Below are 13,693 nucleotides of genomic sequence, written 5' to 3' on the forward strand. Positions count from 1 at the left end.
AAGTGATGCTGCAACTTTCTGCATAAAACCCTTCTGATGAACTTCAAATGCTTGTTAGTATAGCCAATGTATTTGCTTTTTGTTTCATACTTTCTTCTCAAATAACTCAGGACTTGCTTAGGGACAAGCAAGTATTAAGTTTGGTGTTGTGATGCCAAGGCATCTTAGGCTAGTTTCACTAGCATTTTTTTGTTAGTTTTAGTTGTTTTATGCATTTTCTTGAGCTTAAAGTAACCAAGAATGGTTAAATGAACAACAAAGTAATGAATCATCCAAACAGTGTAATTTTGATGCAAATTCCATGAGTTTTTAGTTATATTACTTGAATGCTATGAATGGAAGAATTCTCATGAAATTTTGCAAGACTTTGATGCAATTGTGTGGATGATTTCAGGGAAGAAGAGGCTAGGCAAGGAAGCAACAAAATCAATAAAGGAAGCTTGAAGATCACATGTGGAGTTTAAGTTCCAGTTTAAGCTTAAACTGGAACTTAAACTACAAAGCCATATAATGCTGAAAGTGGCGTTTAACCTCCAGTTTAAGGTTAAACTGGAGGTTAAACGCCAGAATAAGAAATGCACCAAAGCTGAAAGTGGCGTTTAACCTTCAGTTTAAGGTTAAACTGAAGGTTAAACGCCAGAATCATGAAAGCTGAGAAAAGAGGAAACTGGCGTTTAACCTCCAGTTTAACCTTAAACTGAAGGTTAAACGCCAGAATGAGAATGGCACCAAGGGAGTATTTCCACGTTTAACCTCCAGTTTGACCTCAAACTGGAGGTTAAACGTGTTCGAACCACATTAGGCACCAGGAAGCCATTTCCACGTTTAAGCTCCAGTTTGACCTCAAACTGGAGCTTAAACGTGTTCGACATTCACACTCCTGGGCTACCTTCTTCATTCCCACGTTTAAGCTCCAGTTTAAGGTTAAACTGGAGCTTAAACGTGTTCGGCGTTTTTGCTCCTCCAGGGTTGCCTTCTCATTTCCACGTTTAAGCTCCAGTTTAACCTTAAACTGGAGCTTAAACGTGTTCGACCAGGATTGCCTCCAGGGTTGCAATTTTCATTTCCACGTTTAAGCTTCAGTTTAACCTTAAACTGAAGCTTAAACGTGTTCGATTAATTACTCTCCTGGGTTGCTTTCTTCCAATTCCACGTTTAAGTTTCAGTTTAACCTTAAACTGAAACTTAAACTTCAACTTAAATGCCACTCTTTGAAAGGGTTTCTGGGCCAAATATATTGAAGTTTAAGTTAGCATTGAGCACAAACATTAACTTAAACGTATTATGGTATGAAACCCAATTGAATATCATGGTTTATGGGATTGGGCCTGAAGAATTGATGAGTCTGGTGATGGTGTTTTTGTGGAAAAACGAATTTCCAACACACAAATCCAACCGGCAAGTGTACCGGGTCGCATCAAGTAATAATAACTCACAAGAGTGAGGTCGATCCCACAGGGATTGATGGATCAAGCAACTTTAGTGGGTGATTAGTTTAGTCAAGCTAACATTAAAGGGATATTGGATGAAATGTAGCCAACAGAATTATAAATGACAGGGAACTTAAAGTTGCAGAAAGTAAAATTGCATAAAACTTAAAGAACAAGAAAGTAAAAGAGCTGAAACTTAAATTGCAAGAAAAGTAAATTGCATGAAAAGTAAAGGGGTTTGGGTGCAGGAAATTTAAAGGAAAGCAATAAGCAGCACTTATAATAATTGCAGAATAATTAAATTGCATGAAAAGTAAAAGGACTTGGGTGCTGGGAATTAAAATTCAACAAGAGAATGTAAGGAGCAATCAAGCAGAAGAGTTACTTGCAACAAATCTTAAACAGAAAGCAGAATTGCTTGAAGAAGCAAACAGAAATTAAATTCAGATTCATTGCCAAATGAGGTTGAAGATCTCAGGAACTCAAAGAGACTAGAAAACAAGTCTAGATCTCAATTCCTTCCTTGATCCAACCAAGAACGATTGCAGAAGGAGAGAAGATAAATGAATTGCAGAATTAAAAGAGAAGATGAAGCAGTATGTGAATTTCAATTATGCAGAAAAAGTAAACAAGAGATCTCAAGGTGAGAATGAAACAGAATTCCTCCAATCTCAGTCAAGATTTAAAACAGAAAAGAAAACTAAAGGAGAGAGCTATCTATTCCTAATGGAGCCGGCCTCTTTTCAAAGATGGAAATGATGCCTTTATATAGGCTTTACAAAGTGAAAATGAAAATTAAAACAAAATAAAAATCCTAATCTAATTGATCCATGTGCCTTTGAGTCATGTTGAGTGGGCTTTGCTTGCTTTGGATTTGAGGGAAATGGGTCTTGGATGGCCTTGGTTCAATTGGTGAAGATTTGAGTTCAAAGGGAATTTGAATTGAATTTTGATTGAATTTGGCCCATGACACTCCCAGGAGGCTGCCCTGCCCTTGTGGAGGGCAGGGCAGAAAAATGAAGCTTGGTGCGAGAATTGGTGCGCGTTGGTGCAGCCTTGTGCGAGCTTGGCGCGGCAAAATTTTCCTTGGTGCGTATGATGCTGCCCTGCCCGCGCCAAGGGCAGGGCAGGAAAGGTTTGGTGCGCCAGGGACGTGAGTTGGTGCGCGCGCTTGGTGCTGCCATGGGAGAAAATTGGTGCGCGTGTTGGTGCTTCTTGGTGCGCCACACACGATGCTGCCCTGCCCTCCGGGCAGTGTTTCCAAAATGCATTCCCGTGTTCGAACCTGGGAGGACGCACACGCTACATCATTTTCCTTGGCTTATTTTTGCTTATTTTTGGCCCTTAAAGATGCCTTTCGTTCCTGCCTCAATTGGACGCCAAATATGGATTTCTATATATCGTTGGAAAGCTCTAAATGTCAGCTTTCCAACGCAACTGGAAGCACATCAATCGGACGTCTGTAGCTCAAGTTATAGCCCTTTGAAGTAGGCATGGTCATGCTGTGAGCGCCCAGATTTTACCTTAGCGAATTTCTTGCTTCCAATCCTCAATGTGCATCACGATTCTGCCCTTGGCAAGGGCAGGGCAGTGTGCGTGCTGGCTGCTTCCTTCCTTGATTTGGTCATGGGCCACGCTTTTAAAAGCGTGGCCTAAGGCTCCAAAGTGTACCCCAACTTCAAAGTGTACCCCAAAGCTCTTTTTTTCTCCTTTTTTTGTGCTTCTTTGCTTCTTTTTCTTCTTATTTCCTACAAGATTTATAAAATTAAAATATCAAGAAAATATATCATTTAAGTACAAAAAGCATTCAATATTTAAGCACAAATCATCAATTTCTTGTATGAAAAAGCATAGAAAATGGGTATATGATGACATGTCATCACAACACCAAACTTAAATCTTGCTTGTCCCCAAGCAAGAAAAGAATCATGCAATAAAGATTGACAATCCAAGGTAAGAAGAATAGCAACTCAATGTTCATGGCAAGCTAGTTTTCTATGCATGCTACAATTACAAAAGAGATGTAAATGATTGATGCTTCTATCTAGCTTATTTTATGAAATCATTTTCTTATAATTCTTCCTTGAAACAAGCTTTTGATTTTTTTTTTCCTTTTGGGTGCTTTGCCCCATGAGTTAATAACAAAGCTACGACTTCTAAATGCTTTGTTTTCAAGTATTACCACTTGATACATAAGCACCACAAGCATTTAATTAGAGGACTTCATTAAGCTCATTTTTCTTTTCTTTTCTTGACTCTCTAATCATTGATGCTCAGAGCCTTGAGCTTTGAGGGAGTGCTTTTGCACTTGAGCCTAGCCTTGACTTCTAAGTGTTTTGTTTTCAAGCATTTGGCTTGATACATAAACACCACAAGCACTTAGCAAATAAATTGCCATTGGTACTCAGAGCCTTCAACTTTCTCATTCCTTCCCTTTTTCTTTTCTTGCTTTAATTGTAATTGCTTCTTCAAGGTTTTCATGATTTCAAAAGATTTCACAAAATGTACTAGATGAAAAACTTCAATTAAATAAAATCCAATGCAATTGAGCAACAATCAATCACACTAGCTTTCCAATACTTGTATGCACATGCTAAATTCTTCTTTAATTCCTTGTTTGTTTATGATCATGATGCTTTTTGCTTTTGAATTCACAAAACTCAAGTTGGTAGTCATAATGTCACAACAACATATTTCAAATCAAATTCAAGCTATGCTTAGTCATACCACACATGTATACAGAAAATATAAAGACAATCATGCAATTTAAAGTGTTGGAAATAAATGAGAGGAAAAGGAACTTTACAACCTTGTAGTCCATCTTCTCTATTGTTGTCATTTTCCTCCCATTTTTCTCCTTCCCATACCAACTCAGAATGCTTGCTCATCCTCAAGCAACAATTAGAACAATGGCTATGGGGCTAAGATGGATCATGAATGTCTTACACAATGAAATGTTAGCAGTACATGTGTTTTGAGCAAGCAAAATTTAAGATAAAAATCAAGGCACAAGAGACAAAGACATTTTGATTGCAAACATAAGAGGGTGTGCATGATACATTGCATAAAAAAAATAAGTGGCACACCAAACTTAGTGTGACACTTTCACTTGAAATTAATGCAAGTATCTAGTAAGCATTGGAACCAAATTTTGTTGCATAGCAACACCAAACTTAGAATGCAACCATATGTCAATTTATTTGAACTAAAACTAAACAAAAGAAACTGTTATTTGTTGAATACAATCACCAAGTGAAGAATCTATCATGAGTAAGGATGTTTGGGTGATGTATTAACAAACACAGTTAATAAAAGAAAGCATTAAAAACAAGGAAATGACTAAAACAATCAAGAAAACTAAAATTGTCTAACTAAAAAAATAACACTGCAGCGGCATTATGATTATGTAAACAAGTGGTGTTGCTTGAATGAATTGCATAGAAAAATAAGTGGCACACCAAACTTAGAATCTTGGTGCGTCACTTTCATTTTTGATTTGATGCAATCATCCAAAAAGATTGAAAACAATTTGTTGCAAGGCAACACCAAACTTAGAATGTCATCTTATGCCAATTTATTGAAATTTAAACAAACCACAAAAAGAAAACAAAGCAGAGAAGAAATGTTACCTACGGTTGGGTTACCTCCCAACAAGTGCTCTTTTAGTGTCATTAGCTTGACATGTTGTTCTTCACTTTCTTCCTCTTCTTCCAATTGGTTAAGAGGAATGACTTCAAGGGAGGGAAAGATTCAGCTAGTGTCCCTTGTCTTGGCCTTTCCTCAGCAAGCTTCCTTTTGCAAATGGCTTGATTGATCTTGCTTGCTGGATTAGGGACAGAATTGGTGTTCTTGTTAGTTGCCTTCACTTCTTTGAATTCAAGACTTGGTTGTTGTGTGATTATTGGAGTTTTGTATTCATCCAGGGCTTTTTGCATTGGTGGTTCCATGAGCTTTTCTTCTATGTACTTCTCTGCTTCACTTGAGTTTGACTTCTCTTGAGTATCCTCCTCACTAGCTTGTTCTTCCACTTCCTCTTTTACACTCAACATTTGCTTTAATAGCTCTTTCATGGAGGAGGTTTGTTGATCTTCCCAAGCTTTCTTCATCTCCTCTTCATACCTTTCAATCATGGATTCAAGTGTTGAGGCGTTTTGGTCTAGGGAAGTTTGTGAGAATTGTGAGTGTTCAGGTTCTCTTGTCATCTCAAGTGCAGTTTTAGGTTCAAATGTTTCCACCACCTCTTCCTTCTTTGCAATTTCACTTGATGCAGTAGCCTCTTCCTCTTGTTTTTCCTCCTTTTTCGTTGCACTCACCACTTGAGCTACGTGTACTTCCATGTTTGTGAAGAAGTTTTCTTTTCTTTTCCAGAATTTCTTTGTCTCCTCCTCATATTTTTTTAACATGGACTCAAGCTTTTAGAGCCTTGAATGGTTCATGGAAGTTTGTGTGGGTGGTGAGTTTTGAAAGGAGCTTTCTGTTGAAGTATGGTCAAGTGATGATGTGTTTGGATGAATATCACATGGAGCACTAGAATTCCCTTCCCAGCCACTGTTAGAATCATGACTTGCATCATTTTGTGGTGGAGAGAAATATCCCATATGATTTTCTTTCTCATCTTGTGGTTCTGAAGCATAGCTCCATGAATTGGAGTGCTCAGAATCTGTATCTTCTTGGTGATATTCCCAACCATCATTAGAATAATGACTTGAATCATATTGTGATGGTGGGCAATATCCTATGAAGTTTGGTTGATTAAAAGATGAGGTGAACTCCATTTGAATTTTGTAGAACACAACACCAATGAAAATTGAAATTACTCATATCAGATATGAGTTTTGCTTAGTGAGGCAAAAACACAAACACCTTGGTTTCAATTTGAATCAGAGAACAAAAATAAAAAAATGCTTGATCTAGACTTCTCACCCACTTAATCATTGTTGATCTAAATCAATCCCCGGCAATGGCGCCAAAAACTTGATGGTGTTTTTGTGGAAAAACGAATTTCCAACACACAAATCCAACCGGCAAGTGTACCGGGTCGCATCAAGTAATAATAACTCACAAGAGTGAGGTCGATCCCACAGGGATTGATGGATCAAGCAACTTTAGTGGGTGATTAGTTTAGTCAAGCTAACATTAAAGGGATATTGGATGAAATGTAGCCAACAGAATTATAAATGACAGGGAACTTAAAGTTGCAGAAAGTAAAATTGCATAAAACTTAAAGAACAAGAAAGTAAAAGAGCTGAAACTTAAATTGCAAGAAAAGTAAATTGCATGAAAAGTAAAGGGGTTTGGGTGCAGGAAATTTAAAGGAAAGCAATAAGCAGCACTTATAATAATTGCAGAATAATTAAATTGCATGAAAAGTAAAAGGACTTGGGTGCTGGGAATTAAAATTCAACAAGAGAATGTAAGGAGCAATCAAGCAGAAGAGTTACTTGCAACAAATCTTAAACAGAAAGCAGAATTGCTTGAAGAAGCAAACAGAAATTAAATTCAGATTAATTGCCAAATGAGGTTGAAGATCTCAGGAACTCAAAGAGACTAGAAAACAAGTCTAGATCTCAATTCCTTCCTTGATCCAACCAAGAACGATTGCAGAAGGAGAGAAGATAAATGAATTGCAGAATTAAAAGAGAAGATGAAGCAGTATGTGAATTTCAATTATGCAGAAAAAGTAAACAAGAGATCTCAAGGTGAGAATGAAACAGAATTCCTCCAATCTCACTCAAGATTTAAAACAGGAAAGAAAACTAAAGGAGAGAGCTATCTATTCCTAATGGAGCCGGCCTCTTTTCAAAGATGGAAATGATGCCTTTATATAGGCTTTACAAAGTGAAAATGAAAATTAAAACAAAATAAAAATCCTAATCTAATTGATCCATGTGCCTTTGAGTCATGTTGAGTGGGCTTTGCTTGCTTTGGATTTGAGGGAAATGGGTCTTGGATGGCCTTGGTTCAATTGGTGAAGATTTGAGTTCAAAGGGAATTTGAATTGAATTTTGATTGAATTTGGCCCATGACACTCCCAGGAGGCTGCCCTGCCCTTGTGGAGGGCAGGGCAGAAAAATGAAGCTTGGTGCGAGAATTGGTGCGCGTTGGTGCAGCCTTGTGCGAGCTTGGCGCGGCAAAATTTTCCTTGGTGCGTATGATGCTGCCCTGCCCGCGCCAAGGGCAGGGCAGGAAAGGTTTGGTGCGCCAGGGACGTGAGTTGGTGCGCGCGCTTGGTGCTTCCATGGGAGAAAATTGGTGCGCGCGTTGGTGCTTCTTGGTGCGCCACACACGATGCTGCCCTGCCCTCGCGGAGGGCAGGGCAGTGTTTCCAAAATGCATTCCCGTGTTCGAACCTGGGAGGACGCACACGCTACATCATTTTCCTTGGCTTATTTTTGCTTATTTTTGGCCCTTAAAGATGCCTTTCGTTCCTGCCTCAATTGGACGCCAAATATGGATTTCTATATATCGTTGGAAAGCGCTGAATGTCAGCTTTCCAACGCAACTGGAAGCACATCAATCGGACGTCTGTAGCTCAAGTTATAGCCCTTTGAAGTAGGCATGGTCATGCTGTGAGCGCCCAGATTTTACCTTAGCGAATTTCTTGCTTCCAATCCTCAATGTGCATCACGATTTTGCCCTTGGCAAGGGCAGGGCAGTGTGCGTGCTGGCTGCTTCCTTCCTTGATTTGGTCATGGGCCACGCTTTTAAAAGCGTGGCCTAAGGCTCCAAAGTGTACCCCAACTTCAAAGTGTACCCCAAAGCTCTTTTTTTCTCCTTTTTTTGTGCTTCTTTGCTTCTTTTTCTTCTTATTTCCTACAAGATTTATAAAATTAAAATATCAAGAAAATATATCATTTAAGTACAAAAAGCATTCAATATTTAAGCACAAATCATCAATTTCTTGTATGAAAAAGCATAGAAAATGGGTATATGATGACATGTCATCATCTGGAACTTCAAATTGTTGAGTCTTGTGTCATTACTTGTTTATCACTAAGTTTGCTCAATGAATGTTACAGAATTGGATCACAGCCTCATCAGGATTATGGACCATAAACCCAAAGCAAAAGGAAATCAAGGAAAGGCCTCAAAGCCCAAGAAACACAACAGAAGCTCAATTTAGAAAGTGTATAAATAGGATAGAATTGAAGTTAGTTAGGATTACTTTTTGACACTTTGGAATTTTCATACTTTTGTAATTGAATTCAGAGCTATGATTCACTAAACCCCTTTCATTGGGTTAGGGAGCTCTATTGTAATTCAATGAATCAATAATAGTTTTTATCTTCTTCTTCAATCTTTTCTCTTGAATTTTGTTAGAAAGCTTCTCGGTTTAATTCCATTGGGTAGTTGTCTTGGGAAAGAAACTACCCATAATTGGAATCCTTCGGAACCTTGGGAAAGGAATGGGGGATTCATGCTAGAGAAGCTTTCTCACAGTGAATTGGATTGGGGTTTGGATGGATATTGTGACATGTAATCCTACCAAATTGTGGTTCATGAAACTGTGTGGTATAATCAGTGATCGAGCATCATCTCTTCTTATGAACATTTAAACCAAGGGATTGGGAATTTGTTTGTTTTTAGAGAGAATTGATGAGCCAAGGGATTGGGATCCAATCATATAAGATTGCCAAGCAAAATTCAATGAATGCATTGGTTGAGGAAGAGATAAAAATATTTTGATTCGGAGATCTCAATATCTCCTAACACCCAATGAACTCCCATTTCTGATCTACACTTTCTCTTTACATTCTGCCATTTAATTTCATGCAAACACCCCCATCCCTTTTTAATTTCAGCACTTTAATTTCTAGCTCTTTAATTCATGCAATTTAATATTCTGCAATTCTCATCTAAATCTTGATTCCGCTCAACTAGAACAAACTTCTAATCCGAAGTGCTCATTCAACCAATCCTTGTGGGATTCGACCTCACTCTATTGTGAGTTTTTACTTGACGATAACCGGTGCACTTTCCGGAAGGAATTTTGCCGATCGTGCAATTTCCTAAATCGTAGCTATCAAGTTTATGGCTAGGTCAGAAAGCTATGGATGTCTACTTTTAAACGTCATTGAGAGCGTGCCATTTGGAGTTCTGTAGCTCTAGAAAATCCGTTTCGAGTGCAGGGAGGCCAGATTCCAACAACATCAGCAGTCCTTTTGTCAGCCTTTTTCAGAGTTTTGCTCAAGTCCCTCAACTTCAGCCAGAAATTACCTGAAATAACAGAAAAATACACAAACTCATAGTAAAGTCCAGAAATGTGAATTTAACATAAAATCTAATGAAAACATCCCTAAAGTAGCTTGAACTTACTAAAAACTGCCTAAAAACAATGCCAAAAAGCGTATAAATTATCCGCTCATCACACTGTTCAAGCATTCATTCAGAAAACAAAAAGTATTGTCACCACATCAATATAATTAAACTAAATTCAAGGATAAATTCGAAACTCATGTACTTCTTGTTCTTTTGAATTAAAACATTTTTCATTTAAGAGAGGTGAAGGATTAATGGAATTATTCATAACTTTAAGACATAGTTACTAAATACTAATGATCATGTAGTAGAGACACAAAATATAGATGAACATATATAAAAACTGAAAAGCAGAAAAGATAAGAACAAGGAATGAGTCCACCTTAGTGGCGTCTTCTTCTTGAAGGACCAACATTGTCCTTAAGCTCTTCTATGTCCCTTCCTTGCCTTTGTTGATCCTCCCTCATTGCTCTTTGATCTTCTCTTATTTCATGGAGAATGATGGAGTGCTCTTGATGTTCCACCCTTAATTGTTCCACATTATAACTCAAATCTTTTAGGGAAGTGTTGACTTGTTCCTAATAGTTGTTGGGAGGAAAGTGCATCCCCTGAGGCATCTCAGGAATTTTTTGATGATGAGCTTTCTCATGCATTTCTTAAGATCCGTGGATGGTCTCTCTTGTTTGCTCCATCCTCTTCTTGGTGATGGGCTTATCCTCTTCAATGAGGATGTCTTCTTCTATGATAACTCCAGCTGAGTAACATAGATGGCAAATAAGATGAGGAAAAGCTAGCCTTGCCGTGGTGGAGGACTTTTTGGCTATTTTGTAGAGTTCGAGAGGGATGACTTCATGAACTTCTACTTCCTCTCCAATCATGATGCTATGAATCATGATGGCTCGATCCACAGTAACTTCGGATCGGTTGCTAGTAGGGATGATGGAGCGTTGGATGAACTCCAACCATCCTCTAGCTACAGGCTTGAGGTCCAGTCTTCTCAGTTGAACTGGCTTACCTTTGGAGTCTCTTTTCCATTGAGCTCCTTCCACACATATGTCCATAAGAACTTGGTCCAACCTTTGATCAAAGTTGACCCTTCTAGTGTAGGGGCATTCATCTCCTTGCATCATGGGCAAGTTGAATGCCAACCTCACATTTTCCGAACTAAAATCTAAGTATTTCCCCCAAACCATTGTAAGATAATTCTTTGGATTCGGGTTCACACTTTGATCATGGTTCCTAGTGATCCATGCATTGGCATAGAACTCTTGAACCATTAAGATTCTGACTTGTTGCATGGGGTTGGTTAGAACTTCCCAACCTCTTCTTCAGATCTCATGTCAGATCTCCGAATACTCATTTTTCTTGAGCTTAAAAGGGACCTCAGGGATCACCTTCTTCTTTGCCACAACATCATAGAAGTGGTCTTGATGGCTTTTGGAGATGAATCTTTTCATCTCCCATGACTCAGAGGTGGAAGCTTTTGTCTTCTCTTTCCCTTTTCTAGAGGTTTCTCCGGCCTTAGGTGCCATTAATGGTGATGGAAAAACAAAAAGCTTATGCTTTTACCACACCAAACTTAAAATATTGCTCGCCCTCGAGCAATAGAAGAAAGAAAAGAAGAAGAAGAGAAAATATGGAGGAGAGTGAGAGGGAGGTGTATTCGGCCAAGGTATAGAAGAGGGGGTTATGTTGTGTGAAAATTAAGGAGAATGGAGGGGTTTATATAGTGAGGGGAGAGGGAGTAGGTTCGGCCTATTTAGGGTGGATTTGGGTGGGAAAGAAATTTGAATTTTGAAGGTAGGTGGGGTTTATAGGGAAGAGTGGATGGATGTGAGTGGTGAAGGGGGTAACTGGGAAGAGAGATTGAGGTGATTGGTGAAGGGTTTTTGGGAAAGTGTGTTATAGGATTATTAGGAGGTAAGGTGGGAATATGTTAGGTGGGGATCCTGTGGAGTCCACAGATCCTGAAGTGTCAAGAATTTACACCCCTGCACCAATTAGGCATGTAAAATGCCTTTGCATGCAATTATGGCATTTAAACGCCGAAGTGATGCATGTTCTGGGCGTTCAATGCCCATGTGCAGCATGTTTCTGGCGTTGAACGCCAATTCCATGCTTGTTACTGGCGTTCGGTGCCAGCTTTCCTCAGGGCATATTCCTGGCGTCCAAACGCCAGGATGTTGCTTGTTTTTGGCATTCAGCGCCAGATCCATGCTTTGTTCTGGCGTTGAACGCCAGCCAGCTGCTCCTTACTGACGTTTAAATGCCAGTAAGTCCTTCCTCCAGGGTGTGATTTTTCTTCTGCTATTTTTTATTCTATTTTTAATTTTAATATTTTTTTCGTGACTCCTCATGATCATGAACCTACTAAAACACAAAATAACAATAAAATACAAATAAAATTAGATAAATAAAAATTGGGTTGTCTCCCAACAAGCGCTCTTTTAATGTCACTAGCTTGATAGTGGGCTCTCATGGAGCCTTAGAGAAGTTCAGAGCATGATGAAGGTCTCCCAACACCAAACTTAAAGTTTGAATGTGGGGTCTTCTCAACACCAAACTTAGAGTTTGGTTTTGGCCTCCCAACACCAAACTTAGAGTTTGACTGTGGGGGCTTTGTTTGACTCTGTATTGAGAGAAGCTTTTCATGCTTCCTCTCTATGGTTGCAGAGGAAGAGCCTTGTGCCTTAAACACAAGGTAGTCCTCATTCAATTGAAGGACTAATTCTCCTCTGTTAACATCAATCACAGCTTCTGCTGTGGCTAGGAAAGGTCTTCCAAGGATGATGCATTCATCTTCTTTCTTCCTAGTGTCTAAGATTATGAAATCAGCAGGGATGTAACGGCCTTTAACCTTTACCAACACGTCCTCTACCAATCCATAAGTTTGTCTTACTGACTTTCCTGCCAATTGTAATGAGAATAAGGCAGGCTGAACCTCAATGATCCCCAGTTTCTCTATTACAGAGAGTGGCATAAGATTTATGCATGACCCCAGGTCACACAGAGCCTTGTTAAAGGTCATGGTGCCTATGGTACAGGGTATTAAGAATTTACCAGGATCTTGTCTCTTTTGAGGTAAAGTTTTCTGAACCCATGTATCTAGTTCACTAATGAGCAAGGGAGGTTCATCTTCCCAAGTCTCATTACCAAACAACTTGGCATTCAACTTCATGATGGCTCCTAGATATTGAGCAACTTACTCTCCAGTCACATCTTCATCCTCTTCTGAGGAAGAATAGTCTTCAGAGCTCATGAATGGCAGAAGGAGATTTAGTGGAATCTCTATGGTCTCTATATGAGCCTTAGATTCCCTTAGGTCCTCAATAGGGAACTCCTTCTTGTTTGAGAGACGTCCCAGGAGGTCTTCCTCACTAGAATTTTCGTCTTTCTCCTCCCTTGTGCATTCGTCCATATTGATTACATCAATGGCCTTGCACTCTCCTTTTGGACTTTCTTCTGTATTGCTTGGGAGAATACTGGGAGGAGTTTCAGTGACTTTCTTACTCAGCTGGCCCACTTGTGCCTCCAAATTTCTGATGGAGGATATTGTTTCACTCATGAAGCTCAAAGTGGCCTTAGACAGATCAGAGACTAAATTTGCTGAATTAGAGGGGCTCTGCTAAGAATTCTCTGTCTGTTGCTGAGAAGATGATGGAAAAGGCTTGTTATTACTTAGCCTGTTTCTTCCACCATTATTAAAGCATTGTTGAGGCTTTTGTTGATCCTTCCATGAGAAATTTAGATGATTTCTCCATGATGAATTATAGGTGTTTCCATAAGGTTCACCCATGTAATTTACCTCTGCTATTGCAGGGTTTTCAGGATCATAAGCTTCTTCAGAAGCTGCCTCTTTAGTATTGTTGGATGCATTTTGCCATCCATTCAGACTTTGAGAAATCATGTTGACTTGCTGAGTCAACACTTTGTTCTGAGCCAATATGGCATTCAGAGCATCAATTTCAATAACTCCCTTCCTCTGAGGCATCCCATTTTTCACG

This window comes from Arachis hypogaea, chromosome 5, assembly GCF_003086295.3.
Source record: "Arachis hypogaea cultivar Tifrunner chromosome 5, arahy.Tifrunner.gnm2.J5K5, whole genome shotgun sequence".
NCBI classification, from domain to species: domain Eukaryota; kingdom Viridiplantae; phylum Streptophyta; class Magnoliopsida; order Fabales; family Fabaceae; genus Arachis; species Arachis hypogaea.